Source organism: Dasypus novemcinctus, chromosome 24 (assembly GCF_030445035.2).
Source record: "Dasypus novemcinctus isolate mDasNov1 chromosome 24, mDasNov1.1.hap2, whole genome shotgun sequence".
NCBI lineage: Eukaryota > Metazoa > Chordata > Mammalia > Cingulata > Dasypodidae > Dasypus > Dasypus novemcinctus.
In genome coordinates this window covers 29,834,689-29,859,473 of record NC_080696.1, presented here as the reverse complement: position 1 = coordinate 29,859,473, position 24,785 = coordinate 29,834,689, and the positions used below count along the sequence as shown (strand labels likewise).

The following is a 24,785-nucleotide window of genomic DNA, read 5'->3' as shown; positions in this document are numbered from 1 at the left end:
ATACCTCACCCAAAATGGGAATATACTGTACACACTGGTTCATACCTTGCTTTTTTTTTCACTTAAATTATTACCTTAAAGATCTATACATGCTGGCCTTGCTCATATTTTTTAAAAGTACTGTGGTATTCTATTGTATAATTCTGATTTATTTAATCAGTTCCCTCTTGATGGATGTTTAACTTATTTCTAAGATCATGCTATTCTAATGAGTTTTCTCTGGAAAATTAGATTTGATCATGTCCTTCCCTGACTTAACTATCTTAAATGATTTCTCATTATTTACAGCCGTGCCTCCAGCTAAGAATCGGAGGTGCAAGCAGGTTGCCAGGGGATACTTGAGGTCACAGGAGAAACAAGGCATATCTTCCTGGAGCTTCATTTAGAAAAATGCTCATCGAAGTGGTAAGTGAGTAAACATTTTTATATTAGAACAACACAATTACACTTTGGTGTAGGACATGGAATTTTCATGAATTTTTCAGATGACAGCAGGACACTTCTAAGAAATTAATGGAGACTACTTTAAGCTATACTCGCAGACTCTCCTAAAGGCTCATGTTTTCCTTTCTTGCCTAGCGGACTTTAGTGGAAAGGTTTGAGAGCTGAGTCCACCAGATACAATCAGAACTTCTAGCATAAATTTGAGATTCTTCACAATTGTTGACTCTGGTTCCAACCTATCTTTTGGTCCCATCCTCACTTGCCATTTTTCCCCATGTACTTTGTGTTTTGTGCACAAAGAACTACTTGTTGTTCTCTAACTCCCTTTTCCTGGAAGCTTCTGCCTCTCTTCATCTGGTATACTGCCCATCCCTAGCGAAGCAGTACAGCCTAGAGCTGAAAAACACAGGCTCTGAGGCCCGGCCACATGGGTTTGAATTCTCCTGTGCCATGTTTCTAGCTGTGTGACCTCAAGCAAGTTACCAAGCCTCTCTGAGTGTGTTTACAAATATCTAGTTTGTAAAAAGCATGTATTAGAGAGGTATCTGATAAAGTTATTTGAAGTTTAAGTGGGTTAATTCACGCACTATGCTTAGAACAGTGCCTTGTACATGGTAAGCACTATATAATGGTATTAATAAAATTTTCATCATTTTTATTATTCAAGGTTCAATTTCCATGATTCTCCCAGGTACCTTCTTCTGCCTTCCCATCACACCTGCTTATTTATACTACTTAGCACATTATACTGAACATTCTCTTCACCTTTAGGCATTTCTCTTCTTTAGAGAGGATACCCTATCTTATTTATCTTTATTGCCCCAGAATTTAATTTAATAGGAGATAATCGGTTATGTTGAGCAAATGCTAACTGAATGAGGTAATAATTATATTAATAATAATGGTCTGAATTCTTACATCTATCCTTATTTCCATGTCCCGTTCATTAGTTTGTGCAATGGCTGGTGATGTTTGGTTCTAGGAGGGCTTTTATTGGTTTTGTTTTTTTTCGTTTTTTGAGGTACTGGGGCTGAGGATTGAACCCTGGTCCTTGTAAGTGGGAAACTGGCACTCAACCACTGAGCCACATAGGCTCCCTAGAGGACCTTTTTAAAATGTATGTTTAATTTTTTTTAAAGCTTTAAAGAAACTTTAGATTACATACATTTACATAAAAAATATAAGGGATTCCCATATGCCCCACTCCCCCTCCCATACTTTCCCACATTAACAACATCCTTCATTTGTGTGGTACGTTTTTACAATTGATGAACCCATATTGAAGCATTGCTACTAACCATGGACTACATTTTACCTTATAGTTTATACTTTGTCCCACACAATTTTGTAAGTTGTGACATAATATACAATGGCCTGTATCTGTCTCTGCAATGTCATGCAGGACAAATCCAGTGTCCCAAAAATGCACCTATATTACGCCTATTCTTCCCTCTCCCATCCCTCAGACCCTCTGGTGGCCACTGCCTTTACATCAATGATAAGAGTTCTTCCATTGCTAGAATAATAATAAGTCTATAATAGAATGATAAGTCTACTTTAGTCCATTGTTCATTCCCCAATCTTGAGGATTTGGGGATGGCGATGCCCACTCTGCTTCTAACTGAAAGGGGACTTAGATCCCATAGGGCAGGTGGATGGAGCTATCTTGCTTGCAGTTGCAGACATTCTCTATTCCTTGGGATGGGCGTTGTCTATCATTATCACCTTCTGAGTTGTCCTGAGTGAGTCAAATGAACTGGAGAGTAGTTGTTGCAACTCTGCTGAAATACAGGGCTCATCTGGGACATGGATGGACCAAAAATTTAAGTCCTTAGAGGGCTTTTTAACAACCTAAACAGGGTTTATTTGTGACCACATGACTTCAGAAATAATTTACATTAAACTGTGTTTCTCAAACTAGTGCTAATAGGTAGTCTCCAAAAACAGGTTCCATGAATAAATAAATTTGAGAAATTCTGGGTTATGCAAAGTTAAGCAGCTATCTTTAACATAGGGCTTACTAAATAGCCCTTACTAGGCTGACATGTATGGGGGAGATGGTTGACATACAGGATAAAATTATAAAATTTTTAACCTTTTTTGACCGGAAGACTTTTTTCTCACAGAATGTTTATCGACATCTGGTAGAACTAGTTCTATGAAATGTAACTGATGACAAATGACACTAACTTAGCCTTATTGTCTCTGTTGTGTCTGAGGCATGGGAGTGCCACAACTCTGATGCCATTTGATGCCCAGGCCTGTAGAGCCTTCCTACTTCCCTCCTAAGATGCTTGTCAAGGAACACCTGTGGCTATTCATTAATTCACTCAGTGTAGATTTAGTGAGTTTCTGCCATGTATTACTGAGCAAGAAAACAGGATTCTTGCCCTCAAGGAACTAACTGGGGTCACAGAGCAGATACCAACACAACAATGTGAGACCTGGTATGTTCTGTGTAGAGACTATGGGGCCCTCTGCTGGCTGCAGGGATCTGGGAGTCAGGAAATTTTTAAGGAGGAAAAGGACTTTACACTGTCTGGTACAAACCTTTCAAGGTCTGAGATTGAAGTCAAAGGAGTGGCAATTATTTTTTGAGATCAAACAGATAGTGACAGCTGGGAGCAGTATTTTTCCACTGCATCACACTACCTCTGAAGCTCAAGTGTCTGAATCAGAGAAACACACACAGAAAAGTAAAACTAGGGAAGAATTAATTTCATGTAACTGCCTGAGGTTCCTGGACTTGTTCAGAGCTATAATGGTTTGAATATTTTTCCTACTCCCATTTTCCTATCAAGAGCCCCAGATACTCTACTCCCCCCCCCCCCCCCCCACTTAAATCTGTCTTCTTATCGCTTCCATTTTTTACCATTCTTGGCAAAGATGTTTGTGGCTTGAAATATGCTGCTGTTTCAAAGCCAGGTACATCCTTAGAAGCCAGAGGGCTAGATTCACTTACCTGTGGTTTGCCAGCCAGGTAATTGCTGCTGGGATGAAAGTGACAAGGTGAGAGAGTGCCTTCAGAATGAGAGTTTGTGGGTACTGTGGTTTCTGATGTCCCAGGTAGATACTAAGCAAACAGGAATGTAGTATATGTGCAACAGATTAGAAGGAAGTAGGCCACCCACTCTTGCTCGAGGCTCCTTACAGCTGCCCAGCCTGCTGTCTGGGCATAAGGGGCGCTTATTGAGGCACCTGGTGCTGAGTACCAAAGAAGGACTGTTGCAAGAACAGTGCTGCCCACTTCTCTCTCCAGTTTGACATCCCTCAACAATTCCTCTCTTAATACTCTGAGGCCCCCTAATGTTTTACCAGGGCTCCAGCCTGCCTTTGTCAACTTATCTTCTGATCGATCTCTACTCCTACTCCAAGACCTTGCACCATGCTTTCCTCATCTTGGAGTGTGGGCTTTCATCTTTCTTGCTCTCCTTCTTCTGCTCATGGAAATCCAAGGCCTATGATCAGTCAGGCCTGGGTTTAGCTGCATATAAAAGAGGTTCCTCTACCTTGGCTGAACTAATAGGAATTCATTTGTCTCATGGAACAAGAAGTTAGTTAAGAGCAGGCAGTTCAGGGCTGGTATGGCTGCCCGGGAACTCTATCATACTTCCTAGTCCACCTTCCTTAGTGGAGTAAGGGAGCATTACACAAGGAAAAAAGAGGAAGTGGTAGAAGCACAACTAGAAGAAACTTGTTTATATCTCATTGGCCAGAAAGGAGTCACCTAGCCACCCCCTAGCTGCAAGGGAGTCTGAGAAGGCTTTTAGCTTTCCAGTCTCTCGAAAGCCAGCTAACAGGTAGTTGGAAAGGATGTTTTAAATGCTATCTCCTCCCTGAAGCCTTTTCCAAGCATTTTAAAACTTTCTTTGCTTTAGTCTGAGTCTAACATAGAAGCCTTTTTCAGAGCACTTATACTTTGCCTTGTGTTATATACTTGTTTTGTCTTTTCTTCAGGTGATTACTGCATCTTCACATCCTTGTTTCCCTTACAGCTTCTTTTGGGTTGATCTGTGATTTTTGCTTCTTTCCATGTGTCCTTTCTTCATCTGTGATTTTTGCTTTTTTTCCATGTGTCCTTTCTCCTTTTCTTCCTTTCCTAAAATGTACATAGTATTCATCCCGTAAGCATGTGTTGATTTAAACTGAGTTGAATTAAATAGGGAATAGGTGTGGTTATTGGAATGGGCACTGGATTTAGAATGAAGAGGCCTCAAATCGAATCCTGATTTTACTGTGTGACTTTGTATGAATTGCATGACTTTTTTGGATCTCAGTTTCCTCACCTGTAATATTTGGGGATTAGACAGGGTGGTCTCAAAACTTTTAACTTTAAGAACTCAGGGACTTTTATGAATAGAACTGATTAGCCATCCTAGGAGGTAGGTACTCCAAAGAGAAGGAGCCCCTTCTGGCCCAGTGAGAGTCACTAAAATAAGGAGGAGGTGGGGCATCTTACCCATCTTGGCAGTTTATGAGCACAGGTCAAGTCCAGAAGGATAAAGGTGAGTGGGCACTGAGGAGGCACCTGGAGCAGCACCGGTCAAGAGGTGAGAATGAGAGGCCAGTCCCATCTTAAGGAGGCAGGAGCAATCTTAGGTGGTCACGTTTCAGGAAGAGTGCACCCTCAGATCACCAAATCTAATAACAAGAGGAGAAATCTCACTAGAGCTCCACATCTAGCAATGTATGTGAACTGGAATGGGATCACCAGTGTGTCTATATTCCTACATGAGACAGAGAAGCAAGACTTATGGGTTGAAGAGCCTACCCTGCCTTTGAACAGGGCCATAGGTTCCAATTTATAAAAGACTGGCATTGGCATCTGTCACTGGTTTTAAAATCTTTAGCACTGGGACAAAACAGATTAAAAACTTGAATAGTTTCCTCAAGCAGCAAACTGTCTTCTTGGTGAGAAAGACGAGATTTTTGGAATTCCCAAAGCATCTGCATCTTTGAAGACTCCCTAGCCACAGTGTGAACATCATTAGAATAGGAAGGGTCCTCCCTGCTCTCTGTCTCCAAGCCTTATCAGTCTAGTGTTAAATCCACCCCTCTCCCCAAGTTTACCAAGTATCAGCATTTCTTTAGGATGAAATTAAGTTAAAGTATCATCATGACTTGTGTTCTTACTCACTCACCTCTGTACGTGGCTGTCTCAGATCCCTCCTCATTCTCTCAATTAAAGTTTTTATTTGCCCTTCTCCACCCTAATACAGGGCTTTGTTCTGCTTCTCTGCACTTACACACATACTCATTCATGAGATGCTATGACAAATGCAGCCATTTTTATCCCTGGTCTCCAGGCTTTGTGAGTCACAGGTAGACATTGAAGCTGCTGCTGAAAAGAAATCTCACACCTGGATGAAACTGTTGACTCTACTGGAAGCCTCGCCTCAGAGGTGGAAATTGCTGTCTTAAATATTTTTGTTTTTGTGATCTTTGGGGGGATTGACCTTTCAATATTGGTTTTGCAAGTGACCTGCCTGGCCAGTTTCAACGGGGCTTCATCAGGTGGTAACATGGCTAAAACTTGGGATTCTTTCTCCATCTTTTTCAACTTAAAATAACAGCAAGAAAATCAATGATGACGACAACACTCAGCTATCATTTATAGAGTCTCTTATGTACCAGGAACTGAGCTGGACGCTCCACACACATTATCTTTATATATATATATACACACACACACATATAAATATATATATAAATATATAATATATATATATACACATATATAAATAAACTATAAAAGATAGGTATTGTGGATCCCATTTTGCTGATGAGGAAAGCTCGTGGAAATTTTCTCTTGTGCAAAGTGGCCCAGCTACTACATAGGAGAGTCTGGCCTCAAGCCCAAGTCTGTCCAATTCCAATGTTTGTGTTTTTCCTACCTCCCTATAAGGAGACAGTATGAATTTTAGGGGTGTTGAGGATCTGTTTAATAAGTAAAAGTAAAAAGGAAGAAAGCAGAGAAAAAGCAATTGATAACTCTTAAACTCTTAAAACTTTTACTTAGAACTAAAGTGAGAACCAATTTTAAAGTCAAATCTTATTTCTAAGGAGAAAACACAGGTTGACTTGGGTACAAATGTATATCTGTGACCTTGTATAAGTCTTTGAAACTCTCTGAGCCTCAGGTTCCTTATCTGTAACATGGGAAAAAGCAAGGCCTGTTTAAAGCTGCTCTAAGCAGTGGATCATCAGCTTACTTGGGAAACTCAGTCATTTTCTCATAGATTTTTAAAAAATGAATATAAAGTTGAGGACACATAATTATAATGGCTAATTTAGAGCTACAAAGTGCTTTGCAGTTTACAAAGTTCATTTATACCCATTAGTTCATTTAATCCTCCAGAAAGTCCACAAGGCAGGTATTGTCATAACTGGAACCTTTAACTGACAACAGAGCAATGAAAGTTGGTTGAACGCCCACTGTGTGCCAGATTATTCTTGGATATGAGTGGGATACGGAGATACAGAAATGATTAAAATGGGGATTGCATGTGATTTTTACTTATTTTATTTTCATTGTTTTCCCACAGTGAATTATTCATTAGAAAAGATTATCACAGACCCCAAAAATATAAGATGAGGAAAAAAAGTCAGACCATGCCCCTTTAAGGAAATCAAAATCTAGTGGAAGGGAAGTGGATTTGACTCAATGGATAGAGCCCGCCTACCACATGGGAGGTCCAGGGTTCAAACCCAGGACCTCCTGACCCATGTGGTGAGTGGGCCTACATGCAGTGCTGATGCACGCAAGGAGTGCTGTGCCACACAGGGGTGTCCCCCACATAGGGGAGCCCCACGTGCAAGGAGTGCACCCTGTAAGGAGAGCCGCCCTGCACAAAGAAAGTGCAGCCTGCCAAGGTGTGGTGCTGCATGCACAGAGAGCTGACACAGCAAGATGATGCAACAGAAAAGAGAGACACAGGTTCCTGGTGCCGCTGACAAGAATCCAAGTGGACACAGAAGAACACACAGTGAATGGACACAGAAAGCAGACAACGGGGTAGGGGGGAGAGAAATAAATAAATAAATAAATAAATAAATAAATAAATAAATAAATAAATAAGGAAGGAAGGAAATAAATAAATCTAGTGGAAGAGACAGATGTGCACAGTGAACCAAAATAGATGACAGATAATGGTAAGTATCATTAAAAAAGTACAGACGGGGCAATTAATTTTGACTCTAGGAACAGGAGGATTTTAAATGCTCTGTGAATTAGGAACTGTAATAATCCTAGTCCAGTTCACCCCACAGAGTGGTTCTGACAGTTCAGCAAAATGGAAAAAGCTTTAAAATCCTATACATATGTACAGGATTATTATCACTTCTACTTATGTGTTCCAGTTGAGTTAGGAATGTTAGTCATTTTGTTCCCCTGAAGCAGTTGTGTTATGCCAGGGGATGTTTGAAGTTTGTCCCCCAAGCAATTTCATTGGCCCTTGAACTCACATTGTAAGTGGCACCCCAGTTTAGTCCTTCTTCTATATTGACTCACCCCCATTTCCTTTCTTTGTCTCCTCTGTCTCAATTTCTTGTATATCTCCCTTTCCCTTCCGACGAATCTTTTTAAACCATGGCTTTCTTTTTCCATACTGTGTTGGGGTCCCCAAAACGACTCCCAGGGTCAATGATTCACTAGGAGGACTCACAAGACTAAGCATATCATTATACTCACAGCTCTGATTTATTGAAGCAAAAGGAGATGAAACAAAATCAGCAAAGGGCAATGGCAAATACAGTGAAGTCTGGAGGAAACCAGGTGCAAGCTTCTAAGAGCTGTCTCGCAGTGGAGTCACAAAGGATGCACTTAATTCCTCCAGCAAAAGATTGTGACAACATGAGTGAAATGCTATCTATCAGCCAAGGGCCAGCTTTGGAGACAGGTCTTTCTAAGGATGGCAGTCTCAGGCCTGCTGTGTTTACTACTTTCTGCATAGTCCATCCCCTTGGCCCTTGGTCAGGTATCTTTATAGCAAAAGCATTATAATTGGACCCTTTACTAGTTTTCTAGGGCTGCTGCAACAAATTACTACAAACTTGGTGGCTTAGAAATACACAAACTTATTCTTTCCCAGTTCTGGAGGTTAGAAATCCAAAATCAATGTACCAGAAGGACCATATACCCTCTGAAGGCTCTAGTGAAGAATTCTTCCTTACCTCTTCCAGTTTCTGGTGGCCTCAGGGTTTCCTTGGCTTGTGGAAACATAAGAAACTTAAGTTTCTTTTTAAAAAAATGTATATTTTAAAAGATACTTAGATTACAGAAAATGTTACACAAAAAAGTATAAGGGATTCCCACATGCTCCACTCCCACACCTCCCACCCATCCCCACGTTAACAACTTATTTCATTAGTGCGGTACATTCATTGCAATTGGTGAACACATTTAGAGCATTGCCACTAAGCATGGATTATAGTTTACATTGTAGTTTATACTCTCTCCCACTCAATTCTGTAGGTTATGGCAGGATATATAATGGCCTGTATCTGTCATTGCAATGTCATTCAGGACAATTCCAAGTCCCGAAAATACCCCCATATTACACCATTTTCCCTCTCCCTGCCTCCCTCCCTCTCCAGTAGTCACTGTTTCCACATCAATGATAAAAATTTTTTCCATTGCTAGAATAACATTAAGTCTATAGTAGAATACCAGTAAGTCAACTCTAGTCCATATTTTATTCCCTAATCCTAAGGATTCTGGGATGGTGATGCCCACTCCATGTCTAACTGAGAGGGGGCTTTGATTCCATATGGCTGATGGATGGGACTTTCTTGCTTGCAGCTGTAGACTCTCTTGGTTTCTTGGTGTGGTGGTTGTCCATCCTCACCTCCTTGTTAGTTGTCCTATTCCCTGGTGAGTCCAATGAACTGGAAAGCATGTGATACATGTTCTTTGTTAGTTGTCCTGTTCACTGGTGAGTCCAACGAACTGGAAAGCATGTGATGCAACTCCACTGAGGATCAGGGCCCAACTGGCACATGGACATCCCAGAGATTTAAGTCTCTGGAACATACACCTACCAATTCCAGCACCAACCATAGGTTTAAATAGAAGGGACAGAAGAGGCATGTGTAGAGAAGTCACAACTGAGTCCAACTTTGTCACACTTGGGAGCACAAACTCCAAAGTAGGCACTCACTGACAAGGCACCAAATTCCAGAGCTATCTGCCATGACTGTAGGGTCTGGGTGTCTCCAGAGCCCTCAGGAGCCCCACTATTTGGGGTAGTATCTACTTTGGCTGTCTATGAGATCCTGCTGAGATGTGCGTGTTACCTCTCTGATGACCTCCGAACTCACTTTAAAGTCTCTTAGCTGTATAAACTCATTTGTCTTTACCTTTCCCCCCTTTGATTCAAGGTCTTTTTCCAGTTGCATCACCAGCTGGTACTTCATGGTAATCTTTTGGTGCCATGGAGACTCATACCTGGGAGTCATGTCCTATCCTGGAGGGAAGGTAATGCATTTATATGCTGAGTTTGACTTAGAGAGAGGCCACATTTGAGCAACATGGAGGCTCTCAGGAGGTAACTCTTAGGCACCCTACAGCACCAGGCTAAGTTGCAGTTTCAAGAGCAAAGGCTGGGAAGCGGACTTGGCCCAGTGGATAGGGCGTCCGTCTACCACATGGGAGGTCCTCCTTGACAAGTGTGCATCTGTCCTATGTGCAGTGCTGATGCGCGCAAGGAGTGCCATGCCACGCAGGGGTGTCCCCGCATAGGGTAGCCCCACGCGCAAGGAGTGCGCCCCATAAGGAGAGCTGCCCAGCGCAAAAGGAAGTTCAGCCTGCCCAGGAATGGCATTGCACACTTGGAGAGCTGATGCAGTAAGATGATGGGATAAAAAGAAACACAGATTCCCATGCCACTGACAACAACAGAAGTGGACAAAGAAGAACACGGAGCAAATGGACACAGAGAGCAGACAACAGGAGGGTTGGGGGGGGGGGGGAAGAGGAGAGAAATAAATAAAAAACAAATCAAAAAAAAAAAAAGAGCAAAGGCTCATTAGCATAGTTGTCAGTATTAAGAGCCCATCAATGGACCATCCTTCTTCACTAGTCATTCCCCCTGCACTTGGGGGATTGTTGTTCCATTAGAGAATGTGGGAGAGCTCCCCAGGATGGGAGTTCAATATTCTTTGGGTTATTGTGTGAATCTCCACCCACTGTGACAATGCCCCATGAACATTTGAACACATTTATATACCTTATATGTATGCCGAAGTGAACTTCCTTCCATATATCCTCCATCACTGATACCCCACACCAATGATCCTTCCCTGCCACAGTTATAACCCTTCTGTGATCCAAAACTTCTTCAAAAATGAAGCCAAGAGTATCGCCAAAACAATTAATAGGAAAATGAAATAATAGCAATAGTTTTAAACATAAGAAATAAAATGCATATTAATTTAGAAAAACTAAAACTAAAATTTTAAAAATTAGGATATTAAAAAAATAATGAAAAAAATTTTTAAAAATTCTTTTTTGACGTTTTGCCTTTCATCACTGTAATATCTGTTGTCTTGTATGTTTTCTTCCATTTCTTCCCCAGTGTCTTACTTTTTTTCATTTTGTCTTCAAAGAAGTGTTAGTTCACAGTGAAGTCTCGTATAGAACACAGGGGACTCCCATATACCCAACATCCTCCCCCTTTTTCCCTTTCCCCTATCAATATCCTTTTATATGTGGATGGTACATTTGTTACAAATGATTTACAAATATTGAAAATAGCCACTAACCATGGTCAATGGTTTACATTATGGTCTACATTGTAGACCATACACTTTTATAAATTTTTGATGAAATTCAACATGGCCTGTGTCCATCATTGCAAGATCATGCAGAACAAAACCTAAGTTTCTATATGAATCTTTTACCTGGCTCATGGCATCAATTTATGCATAGCACAACTCAGGCCAGTAAGTTGAAGTTAACCTGAAAGCCTTCCAGGGCTGAGGCAGTGTCATGACAGTCAGGGTACACACATAAGAAGTTGCAGATAGCACCCACAATATAAAAATCTTAACAAAATATAGTACGCAAATTGTAAATGGAGAATTTGTGATTGTTAGGGCACTGCAAGCACAGCATACATTGGTCAGGGAGTACAGGTTAGCAGGGTCTCTAGTGTGGCCTTGACCTTCACCCTAGATTTCCCACTTTATTCTGCTCAGTTCTTGGTTTCAGGGGTTCTGCCTGAGCAGTCAGTTCTAAACAGTTTTGCTTGTTTGTGACACCCTCTCATCCATCCATGAGTGTGGATGACATCTGGAGGTGCTCAGTGTGGAAAGAGCAGGGGCTGGGTCAACCCCTGCGGCCTCCTAGTTGGCGCTGACATGCAGCATGAATGCAGGCTCAGCAGGCAGACAGCTTGAGATCATAGCACTCCAGCAACTTGGAAAGGCAGCATGGGCAGTTTTCCTTCAGGAAGAGGAAAGCTTCCAAGAACAGTTCTGAAAAACAATGACAATGATCATTAATGACCTCTTCCTCCCCCAGTCCTCCCCAGGTGCTGCGTATTTTTTTCTTCTCTGTTTTAACAATATCAGTGTGTCCCTTTCAGCAACCATAACTTCACATTTAAAAAATCATCCCCTATAGTCAGTCATTCAGACCTTTCTCCTGGAAGGATTGTACGCAAGAGGGACAAAGCATTTTCACAGAAAGATGTTTTTATACAACGTAACCAGAAAGACACATCATGTTCAGGAATTGGTGAGGATGAGCTCCTGAATTTTCAAAAATTTTCAAAATGGATTTTGGTAACCTCCTACCCTTTTTATCCCAATCATTTGTCCAGTGAGCAGCCTAGAAAAGATGAAACCCTTTCTGGGGACAACTGCATTCAAAAATCACAGTTACTTACTTGGGTGCATGCACCAGGAACAAGGTGAGGGAGGTAGAGTCAGGCATTAGCCTTTGTGGCAAAGTGCATCTAATCCAGAAAGTAGAACACGCCATCAACAACAATGAGTCATCCCCAAGAGGGGGCTGGAGGCCCATCTGTCAGGAGTGGGCAGAGGGGTTACAGTCCCTGTGATGTTCCCTCCCCCAACCTGCAGCTTTTTGCAGTAATCAAGTTAGAAATGCAAGCCGTCTTAGTATCAGAGATGTGGAGCCTCTCAGCAGCTCTACTTCATGTGATCCCATTAGAGAAAGGTCTTTCCTGTGGACATGTGTCCATGATCCAGGTGGTCCAGCTAGAATCCATGATGTTGTCGGAGTTTACAGCCCCAGGTAGGGCGTCCTAAATCTCCTGTGGCCCCAGCATCACATTATTAAGCCTACATCTGCTTTCAGTTCTGCACATCTTGCAACCCACAGTGGACAGGGTCACAGTGGACAGGATCGCATTTTAGCTTACAGTCAGGTCCAGGCAATTGGGATAAGTGGATTCAGGATTCAAAATAAAGCCCGTGGCTTATCTTCAGCTACAGCATAGCCAAGATGCCTTAGGACCTGGTGGCTATGTTCCAAGAGACAAACGAGGTGTTTGTAAGCTGTTTTTGTCTTGTCACTCTTGGAGTCCAAATCGACCCACCCAAAAATATATGGCTCAGAACAGAAAATCATCAGTCTCTAAGGTTCACAAATCTGACTTCACAAGAGCTCATTCCAAATTAACTAAATACTAAAGCCGGTTAGTGTTTAAAGACTGAAAACTGCTTTTTAAAAACACCAAAAGTGTATTTTCATCTGGAGACTGCCTTTCTTTTCATACTGTCTTCCTTTTCCCAGAGCCATCAATGGCAAAACTCAGTATAAACCATCAGTGATGGAGATTTATTCAGTTTCTAATATAGTTTTAAATTCTAATTCATCTCTGGCAAACAACAAAGTTGTGTCCTATTAATACTACCCCATTCTCAGCTTTCCCTGATTGAGATGACCTCTCTAACATTAATGAAATTATAAACTTACAACATTTTACATTAATTTTTTTCTTTTTTTTCATTTATTGAAGTATATCACTCATACATAAACAATAAGTATATAGTAATAGTTGTGAACTTACAAAATAAACATACATAACATCATACAGGGCTCTCAAACCTCATCCTACCACCAATAACTTGCATTGCCGTGAAGCATTTTTAACTAATGATTAAAGAGCATCCTCAAAATATTACTCCAAACCAAAGTAGCTTACATTTGGTGTATTTTCCCCCAACCCACCCTATTATTATTATTACTATTCATTTATACATGAACATACATAAACAAGTGTATAGTAAAAGTTATGAACTTACAAAGCAAACATGCACAACTTCATACAGGGGTCCCATACATCAACCCACCACCAACACCTTGCGTTGTTGTTAGATATTGGTTACAAATTGTGAAAGAATATCATCAAAATCTTACTACTAACTATAGTCCTTATTTTACATTTGGTGTATTTTTCCCCAACCCACCCTGATATTAGTTTTTAAATATATTTTTATGACAGAAGTTGTAAACTTACAAAAACAATCATGCACATGTGCAGAATTCCCATACAACACCCCTTTATTAACACACCACACTGTGGTAGTACATATGTTACAGATTATGAGATAATATCATCAGATTATTACTAGGTCCATAGCCTACATTTAGCACACTTTTTCCATGCTCCCCCATTATCAACACAGTATAGCTTTGGCATAGATGCATGAATATTACATTATTACTGTTAACCACAGTCCATAGGTCACTCCAGTTGTAATTTTCCCATGGCTCTCCACATTCCCATCACCCTGCAATAATGATGTCCATCTGCTCTAGCTCACAAAGGACACTCTTGCATCTGTACCATCAGCCATAATTCTCGTCTACTCCTCAGTTTATTGTGTTATTCAGTCCCTAGATTATTCTCTAGCTTTCTGTCAATTGCATTCACATCCTTAGACTACCCTTTTCAGCCACGTTCCAATTTATAAACTAGCTGTTACTCACGATAGTGTATTACCATCAACTCTATACATTTCCACACTTTTATGGGAAAGCTAATTAATGCTTCTGCATACATTAAACATCAGTAGTCCATCTCAGTCCTCTTCTTATCTTCTTTAAAAATCCAGCACCTACCACCAGGTCTTGAGATATTTTCCTACATTTTCTTCTGAAGCTTTATAGTTCTTGCTTTTATATTTAGGTTTTTGATCCATTTTGAGTTAGTTTTTGTATAAAGTGTGATAGAAGGGTCCTTTTTCCTTCTTTTGGCTATGGATATCCAGTTCTCCCAACCATTTGTTGAATGGACTGTTCTGCCTGAGGTGGATGGGTTTGATAGGCTTGTCAAAAATCACTTGACCTTAGATGTGAGGGTCTGTTTCTGAACCACCAGTTAGGCTCCATTAGTCTATATGTCTTTATGCCAGTACCATACTGTTTGTTTGTTTGTTTTTTTTACCACTGTAGCTAGGTAATATGATTTAAAGTGAGAGTCCTCCAACTTCGCTTTTCCTTTTTAAGGTATTTCTGGCTACTCAAGTCACTTTACCCTTCCAAATAAACTTGATAATCATGCTTTCTGTTTGTTTAAAAAATGCTGGTTGAATTTTTACTGGATTGCATTGACTCTGTATATCAATTTGAGTAGAATTGACATCTTAATGATAGATAGTCTTCTATTCTGTGATCATGGAATGTTCTTCCAATTATTTAGGTCTTTTTTGATTTCTTTTAACAATGTGTTGTAGTTTTCTGAATACAAGTGCTTTACATTGGTGGTTAAGTTTATTCCTAAATATTTGGATTTTGGATATTTTACTTACTTTTACAGATATACTCTTCATTTCTAGATTCTCTTCCAAGCCTCTCTCTCCTGTATTTATTTTCAGGCTGTAGCACACTGTTTAGTATTTCCTGCCAACCTTGGTTATAAACGCTCTCCGTTTCTGTTTTTCTGTGAATATTCTAAACTCTCCCTCATTTTTGAAAGACATTCTTGCCAGATATAAGGTTCTTGGCTGGAAATTTTCTCTTGCAGTGTCTTAAATATATCATATCACTGTCATCTTGCCTCCATGCTTTCTGATGAGAAATTGGCACATAATCTTATTGAGTATTCCTTATATGTTATGCATTGCTTTTCTCTTGCTGCTCTCAGAATTCACTCTTTGTCTTTGGCATTTGACATTCTGATTAGTATGTGTCTCAGAGTTGGTCTCTTAGGATTTATTCAGGTGGGAGTATGTTGTGCTTCTTGGACATAGAAATCTATGTCCTTCAATAGGGTTGGGAAATTTTCTACCATTATTTCTTCAAATATTGTTTCTGCCCCTCTCCCTTCTCTTCTCCTTCTGGGACACCCATGACACGTATGTTTGCACATCTCTTGATGTCATTCAGTTCCTCAACACCTTGTTCAATTTTTTTCCATTCTTTTCTCTATCTGTTCTTTTGTATGTTTGCTTTCAGAGACCATTTCTTCAAACTCACCAATACTTTCTCTGCATCCTCAAATCTGTTATTATGTGATTCCAGTATATTTTTTATTTCATTTAATGTGCCTTTCATTCCCATATAATCTGTTATTTTTCTGTATATGCTTTCATGTTCTTCTTTGTGCTCATCCAATGTCATCTTTTTTTAAAAAGATTTATTTATTTATTTCTCTCCCCTTCCCCCCCACCCCAATTGTCTGTTCTCTGTGTCTATTTGCTGTGTCTTTGTCCATTTCTGTTGTTGCCAGCGGCACAGGAATCTGTGTTTCTTTTTGTTGTGTCGTATTGTCATATCAGTTCTCTGTGTGTGCAGCACCATTCCTGGGCAGGCTGTACTTTCTTTTGCCCTGGGTGGCTCTCCTTATGGGTTGCACTCCTTGTGTGTGGGGCTCCCCTATGTGGGGGACACCCCTGTGTGGCATGGCACTCCTTGCACGCATCAACACTGCACATGGGCCAGCTGCACATGGGTCAAGGAGGCCCGGGGTTTGAACTGTGGGCCTCCCATGTGGTAGACGGACGCCCTAACCACTGGGCCAAGTCCGCCACCGCAATCTTTTTTTTTTTTTGTCTTTATTTTTTTAATATTACATTAAAAAATATGACGTCCCCATATACTCCCCATTCCTTTTCCCCCTGTCCTCCCCCCACAACAACAATCTCTTCCATCATCACGAGACATTCATTGCATTTGGTGAATATATCTCTGAGCACTGCTGCACCTCATGGTCAATGGTCCACATCATAGCCCACACTCTCCCACATTCCACCCAGTGGGCCATGAGAGGACATACAATGTATGGTAACTGTCCCTGCAGCACCACCCAGGACAACTCCAACCACTGAAAATGCCCCCACATCTCATCTCTGCCTCCCATTCCCTACCCCCAGCAGCCACCATGGCCACTTTCTTCACACCAATGCCAAATTTTCTTCAATTACTAATCACAATAGTTCATGACTAGAATATCAGTAAGTCCACTCTAAGTCTAGAGTCTACTCTATTCCTCCAACCTGTGGACCTTGGAATGGTTGTGTCCACTCCACATCTATATCAAGAGGGGCCTTAGATTCCACATGGATACTGGATGCCATCCTCCTGCTTTCATCTGTAGGCACTCTTGGCTCCCTGGTGTGGTGATTGACCTTCTTCAACTCCATGTTAGCTAAGTGGGGTAAGTCCAATAAACCAGAGTGTAGGAGCTGAAGTCTGTTGAGGCTCAGGGCCTGGTTATCACATGGTCAGTCCAGAGATTCAGGTCCCCTGGGTATATATTAAACCCCAGCACCAACTACAGTTCCAGTAAAAGTAACAGGAGAGGCTTGTGAACAAAGATCACATCTGATTCCAGCTCCATCACACTGAAACACAAACTCCAAAGTAGGGCCAGCTGACATGGTACTGAGCTCCATCTGCCATGACCATAGAACCTATGGGTCTCTGTAGCCCTCAGAAGAACCAGTACCTGGGGTTGTGTCTACTTTATCTGTCTCTGGAACTCTGCTGAGGTGTGCATAAGGGCAACCCCTCTGATAACCTCCCAGCTCTTTTTTGGAGACTCATAGCCATATAAACTCATTTGTCCTTTCCATTTCCCCCTTTGATTCAGGTCAAAAAGCATTTTTAACTCCTGGTATTATATGTAGATTGAGATATTCTGTTGGTCTGAGTTGACCCTTTTATTCAAGGTCATTTTCTAGTTACATCATCAGCTGGTACTTGGTAGTAATCCCTCGGCACCAGGGAGGCTCATCCCTGGGAGTCATATCCCATGCTGGGGGTAAGGCAAAACGTTTGCATGCTGAGTTTGGCTTCGAGACTGGCCACATTTGAGCAACACGGAGGCTCTCAGGAGGTAACTCTTAGGCACCCTGCAGCATTAGGCCTTGTTCTTATTTCAGGTGCACAGGCTCACAAGCATAGTCATTAGTATCAAGGGCTCATTGCTGGACCTTCATTCTTTTTTGGTCTTTGCCATTGTACTTGGGGACTGTTGCTGTTCCTTTAGGGACTGTGATAGAGCTCCCCTGGCTAGGAACTCAGCACTCCCTCAGTTGTTTTTAATTGTATCCACTATGAAAATATCCAAACATTTTTATGTATCCTGGATATATGCCCTGTAGAACTCCCTGCCAACCATGTGTCCCCTGTCAATCACATCCCACACCAATATTCCTCCATTGCCATTGTTGAACCTCTCTGTGATCCAAAACTTCTTGAAAAGTGAAGCCCAATATATTGCCAGGTTCCATTAATAGTAACATGGCATATAGTGATGAGTTTAAAGGTTAGATATAGAATACATATTAATTTAGAAAAATTAAGGTAAAAATAAATTGGGATATCAAAAAATTAAAAAATTAAAAAGCTTTGTTTTTGATGTTTTGACTTCCATTACTGCAATAAGTGTTGCCCTGTATGCAAATTGGCAAGGCAACTACTTCCGTCTTTTCCTCAGTGTCTACATCCTATCTTTTTCTTTTCTTTTTTCTAATTATTAAGCTTATTTTCACAAAGTTTTAGATCACAGTAATTCATATATACAATATACAGTACTGCCACATATCCAACATAAAACCTTTTCCCTTCCACAGCAATAATCTTTTTACATATTCATGTTATATTTACTAAAAATGATGTACAGATATTGAGACAATAGCTTTCAAACAAGGTAACATTTGTTTTTACATTGTGGTTTATATTTTAGACTATACAATTTTCTAAATTTTTAGTTATCTTATGTTTTATGTTATGATTTACATTTTAGCCTATCAGCGCCTATATATTTTTGGTGTAATTTTACATGTCTTATATCCATCCTTTTGTACTCTTGTGGAACACTTCTATTGCCCACACAGTTACATTGGTTCCATCTTACAATACCTCTTTCCCCCTCCCCTTAGGGCCCACAGTGACAGTCAATCTCCATTGCTTGAAGGACTCTGTCCAGAGATACTTGCAACAGTGTCGAGGGCTTGACATGCTCATCTGCCCTTATGCACTGGGAGCCACCATTTCTCTTGAGAGATACAATTCCCTCTATTTGAGGGGATCAGTCCTCCCCAGGATGTGGGTATACCTTCACTCTCATTATATGGGTCTTTATCCAATGATATAACCCACTATGGCAAAATGAGTACTCTCTTTAGTAATCTCATTGAATTTATAAAGGAGATTGAGATTTGTCTGATCATCTATGATTAGTTGTCTCAGCTTCTTTATGTCACCTGAAGGCTGATCTTTTTCTTCTAACTGGGCCATATCTTCTTGTTTCTTGAAGTGGATTATAATTTTTTGTTGGTGTCTTAGCATTTGGTTTACTAGATGTATTTATTTTGGGTGCAGTTTCTCTTCTTAGTTTAGGGCTTTCTTGCCTTTTCTCCCTTGCTGGTTGTACAGTAGGAGCCAAGGATGTAGTTTGTGCTGTAAACTGTGGAGGCTCAAGCTGCCCTCATTTCCCCAGGGACTGATGAAACTTCTCCCAACTTTGTTCTTTGCCAGGGGTAGGGACAAAGCCACAGCCATGTGTAATAATCCAAGTCATGCAGGCTTAGACTGTAGTTGTCCAGAGAGACATACCCCTTCATACCACTTTCTTCTCTGCCTAGGGCGGGGATGGAGCTGCAGGTGTGGGCAGCAATCTATGCCATGAGGGTCCACAATGACAGCAGTTGCTCTGGTAGACTTCTGACTAGTCTGTGCTTGCTTAATGTAACTGCAGTTACCCAGAGAGACTGGTACAGGGCCCACTAGTTTCCTCCCTGCTAGAGATGGGGCTGAAGCCTAGACTAGGGCTGCAGGCCAATCTGGGTGAAATAAGTGGGTCCCTACCATTGCTGTGATTTTCAGTTAGCCTGGCTTCCCCTCATGCTGGGGGTGGAGTCAAAATGGTGGCTACAGGTCTCTTTTCCAACTTGGACAGGTTCAAACTTTAGCTATTCTTAGGGCTATACTTTAGCCAGCTAAATTTACTAATTAGTAGCTGAAATTGGTGGCCAGTCATCTCTTCTTCCTGTGTTTTTGGGAAATGGAGCTTCTAATTCCAGTCACAGAATAGCTCCTGAGGTGGCTTGTGTCACAGAGTAGAAAGATCACTGGCCTTTGTGGTGTGGCCTGTATTTTCCCTGAGAGGCTGGCGCAGGTACCCCTAGCTTCCTCCCTGCCGGAGGTGGGGCTAGCGCAATCTGAGCTGGATGGAAAGAAGCTGGTCCCTACCAGCACTGTGATTTTCTGTCAGCCCTGCTTCCCTTAGTGCCAGGAGTGGAGTTAAAATGGCAGCTACTGGCCTCTTTCAGACTTGGACAGGTTCAAACTTCAGCTGTTCTTAGGATTATACTTTATCCCCCCAAATTTACTAATCAGTAGCTGAAATTGGTGTCAACCGTTTCTTCCTCCTCTGTTTTTGAGAAGTGGAGCTTCCAATTCCGGCCTCAGAATGGCTCCCCAGACAGCTTGTGCCTCCAGTGGGGGATGGGCACCAGCTCCATGGGTGGAGTACTCTACTCACGAATCTTCTCTGCAGATGGGCAGTCTCCTCCTTCCATTCTTTCAAGGATGTTGCAGGATGCTCTTCTGGTCTTCTGGAGCCGCCAAACAGGTGCTTTAGATAGCTCTGGGTGATTACTAACTGCCCTGTAGCAGGAGCTGACTCTAGGACCTCCTTACTCTGCTGCCATCTTGTTGGTTGTCCCTACATTAATTTTTATTATACATCTAGATGCAACAGTCATAAAAGACAAAGCAATTTTTAAAAATCCCACCTTTTTTTTTCCTCATTGCAAATTTACTCAAACCCCCTACCAGTAAATTCAGCATTTACAGGGTTAACATTACAGCTGCCAGTAAATCTCAGCTGGAATACAAGGGGAGTGGGAGACTGAAGAAATTACCTAACTCCCCACCCCTGCCCCCACCCTTTTTTGCTTTGATTAATCTAAAGCTTTGTGCTAGCCGGTGGCTAATTTTCTTCCCATTGGGAAGAGAAAGCAGTGCAAACATTTAACATCTTTAGCCCACTCAAAGCCCACTTTTTGGAATCTTTGGGCCCATCTCCTCCCATCTGGAGGATAGAACAACACCAAGACATGGCTGTGCTGTGCTCTTTGCTGCTCACTTTAGCCAGCACTGCAAGAGCAGCCAGGCGGGCAGCCAGCCAACTCTCCTGGAGGTGGATCTACCATTTTCAAATTTCATGGGTAACTTTTGCCTCTCACAACAGACAGCAAGCCAGCTGCTCTTTCATACCACACAGGACTCCACAGCCACAAGACACACATGTTCATCTGCCACCCCATCGTCCTTCCTTTTCCCAGATATGCTTTCACCTATTTCAGAATCAGGGTTGTTCCAGCAAATTCTACTTCTGACACCCTGTGGTAGGGATCCCCTAGAACACACCCCTCCCCAGGTGCAGTGATTCACTAGGAGGATCCATAGGACTCAGCATCTAGATGCACCCACAGCTATGATTTATTACAGTGAAAGGGTACAAAGCCAAATCAGAAAGGGAAGATAAAGTGCAAAGGACCAAGGCTGGAGGAAATCAGGTACAAGCTTCCAAGAGCTTCCAAGGGCCCTCTTCCTCATGGACTGTGACAACACATGTGAAAGTTTGTCTACTGGGGGAGCTCACCTGAGCTTAGGAGGGCAAGATTTTTATTGGGGCTCAGTCCCGTAGCCACCCGCTGCCTAGCACAAAGCCAGATTCCACATGCCCAGAAGGAATGCAGGTGTGCAGCATAAACCATATTGTTTGCAGTTTATCTCAGTGAGTCACTCATAGGATACAGGCAAATGTGGGAACCCTGCTTTATGGTAAGTTTCCAGAAGCCAACAGGGGACAACTTAAACAGATAGGTTTTTCTAGGGATAGTTTTGTTTTTTTTTAAGATTTATTTATTAACTTATTAACCCCTCCCCCTCCATAGTTCTCTCATCTGTCTGCTCATTGTTGTTTGCTTGCCTTTTCCAGGAGGCACTGGGAACCAAACCCAGGATCTCTCACATGGTAGGCAAGTGCCTAATGGCCTGAGCCACATCCTTTCCCTGAGGGCTGTGGCATCTGCTTGTTTAGGCATCTGCTGGTTGTGGTGGGTACGGCATCTAGCTTTTTGTGGTGGGTGTGACATCTGCTCATCTTCTCCAGAAGGCACTGTGACCCAAACCCAGGACCTCCGTGTGGTAGGTGGGCACCCAACTGGTTGAGCCATATCCGCTTCCTGATAGTTTTTCTTTTTTATGCATTTTAAAAATTCATATGAACCTTTTATTCATACAACTTTAATTAACAGAGGGCTAAAGAACCCCTTTTTAACTTTATAGCACTTTTTTTTTCATTTCTTTATCTTTTTTTTTTAAAGATACATAGATCACACAAAACGTTACCTTAAGAAATATAAGAGGTTCTCATTTACCCCACTGCCCACACCTCCCACTTCTCCCACATCGACAATTCCTTTCATTACTGTGATACATTCCTTACATTTGATGAGTACATTTTGGAGCATTACTACACAGCATGGATTATAGTTTATGTTGTAGTTTACACTCTCTCCCAGTAGTGTTTCTATGTTAGCTCTTTTCTGCACACATACTTAAAAAAGGAAGGAAAGTAAATGGGAAAATAGAGTAGACAAATGAGAAAAATAATGTCATAGAAGTGTAAGGAAAAGAAAAAGTTTAGTCTCAAGAGAGAAAAATGGCAGAGAAAACAAGTTGTCATAATGAATGAAAATAAATACATAAAATAAAAGAATGTCCAGAACTGGTACTTTAAGGAGATGGGCAAGCTCTAGACTTTGGATGCAGGACAACCCCACTGGCTTATTTAATGAGCCCCATATTTTAACTTTTTAAAGTAGCAGGACTGTATTCAAATGGAATTGAATTCAGATTTCTTTTCAAATAGAAGACCAATTGAGACCCAAAAGTATTAAGTGGGTATGGAGTTCTCTTCATCACCCTGCTCCCTCTTAGGCTTGGTGGATTCCATGAAGCACAATTGAAAATTACTCATTTAGTTCTTAATTTTTTAGATGTTGAAACAAAAGGTCCAGCCAACTAAGGTCTTGTAGAAATAGAACCCACTTATTTGGAATCCTAGCTTATTTTGTTATTGTTGTTATTTGCAGTAAATTCAGTTATGTGCCCTGGAATAAAATGAATTCAATCCAGCATTTTCTAGCAGTGTCTCTAGAATTCTCAAAACAGAAACACAACTCCCCCACACCCAAATAGTCTGATATTAGGAAAATTTTCCAAAGTGTGCCATGCTTTTGCACTTCTCACAAACCATCAACCTACTCTTTAGGGTCCAGCATAAGAAGGCCCTTCTCCTAGCCTTCACTCCTCTGGCCGGCATTTCATATCTGCTATTCCCATGAGAGTTTGTGCTTTTCTTTTAGTATACAGCCTTCTAAACTGGCTTGTGCTGAGATTGTGCATATGTTTATTTCTCTTTGAAGGTAAGGACTGCTGCTCATTCATGTTCTGTTCTGTGCATTGCTTAGCTGAGCACCTGGGGAGCCCAGGTAATGTTCACTAGATTATACTGAACTGGCTGGAGTTCTCTGAACTGTCTGTATTAGTTGGGGAAAGGAGGTCAGAGTCTTAGAGAGTGCTGAGAAATTGTCCTTAAGATAATCTCTTCCACTTCTTCCCAATTTCACAGCCTAGAAGTGGTTTGGAAAATTGATAAGGAAAAAATTGTAGCTCATTATTTTCTAATTATAAGTGTTCATGCATTTTTGTTATCTTTCAATAAGCTTCTCTGGTTTTGAGTTTGATGCCTTCCCAGTAGCTGTAGATTCTTGTCTTGCTTCAAAGTGTCTGCTTTGACAAATGTAGTTTTTCGTTTTATCTTAATGTCAAAAATATCTGTAATTTGTTCTAGAGCCCACTTAAGTGTAATGGGTTATTTGATTTGGAATGGGCATTAGAAGCCATTGAGCCCAGTCTCCTGCCTAGATCCTTCTCCCACACCTTGACGATTAGCCATCTGGCCTTTTGTTTGTTCATTTTAGACAGATTGGGCTTAGGACATTCCAGGGTTCGAGCCTCTGGATCTTGGCTCTGTCCTCTAGGGCTATGTGGAGGACATCTGGTCTCTCATACAACCCCTTTTTGGGTGGAGGGTGTGTAATTTTCAACCAACTGATTTTGTTTTAACATGTAACATTCATGAAGGGTCTCGTGTATTTTGCCAGGGTAGATTGTGTGGCATTGGATGACAAATGCAGTGTGACACATTCAATTCAACATAATTGTAACCTACTGTACATTGTCATGTTCAAAGAAAATAGTTTTAAAGAGAACATCCTCTGACTCTATTCATGTGGAATTCTACAAAAAGCAAAACTATGGTAAAGGAAAGCAGACCTGTGGTGGCCAGGGTTGAGAGGAGAGGATTGACTACCGAGAACAAGGGAAACTTTTTGGGTGATGGAAATATTCTATATCATCCCTGTGGTAGTGGGTATATTCCTGTACACATTTATCAAAACTCATCAAATTATAGCCTTAAAGTGGGTGAATTTTATTGTATGTAAATTATAGCTCAATAAATAATATGATTTATCTGGAGAGAGAGAGTATGCAAGCATTCTCCTTTTTCCATCCTTTGCCATAAATTGTTTTCCTATTGATTGAAATGAAGATATGGAGCCAGAACAGATCTGATTTGTTTTTACAAATGTAATATGTATTGAAGTATAACATGCATCCAGAAAAGTTCCTAATATCTAGTGTACAGTTCAGAGATTTTTCACAAAGTGAACAAACACATCTTTGTAATTGCCACTGAGATCAAGAAAAAATATTACCAGAACCCTCAAATCTACCCCTTGTTTTCTCTCCCAGTCATTAATCCTTTTCCCTAAGAGCAGTCACT

General features: G+C 41.2%; 1 protein-coding gene across 10 annotated transcripts in view; it reads left to right on the top strand.

Annotated features, from left to right (window-relative positions):
* Positions 1-24,785, top strand: part of TGM3 (transglutaminase 3) — a 159,044-nt gene that overhangs the window by 39,375 nt on the left and 94,884 nt on the right. For all 10 annotated transcript variants that reach the window (XR_011647298.1, XR_009183174.2, XR_009183173.2 and 7 more), the window contains one exon: positions 289-405. The gene's annotated coding sequence lies outside the window, so the exon portion shown is untranslated. The remainder of the gene's footprint in view (positions 1-288; positions 406-24,785) is intronic.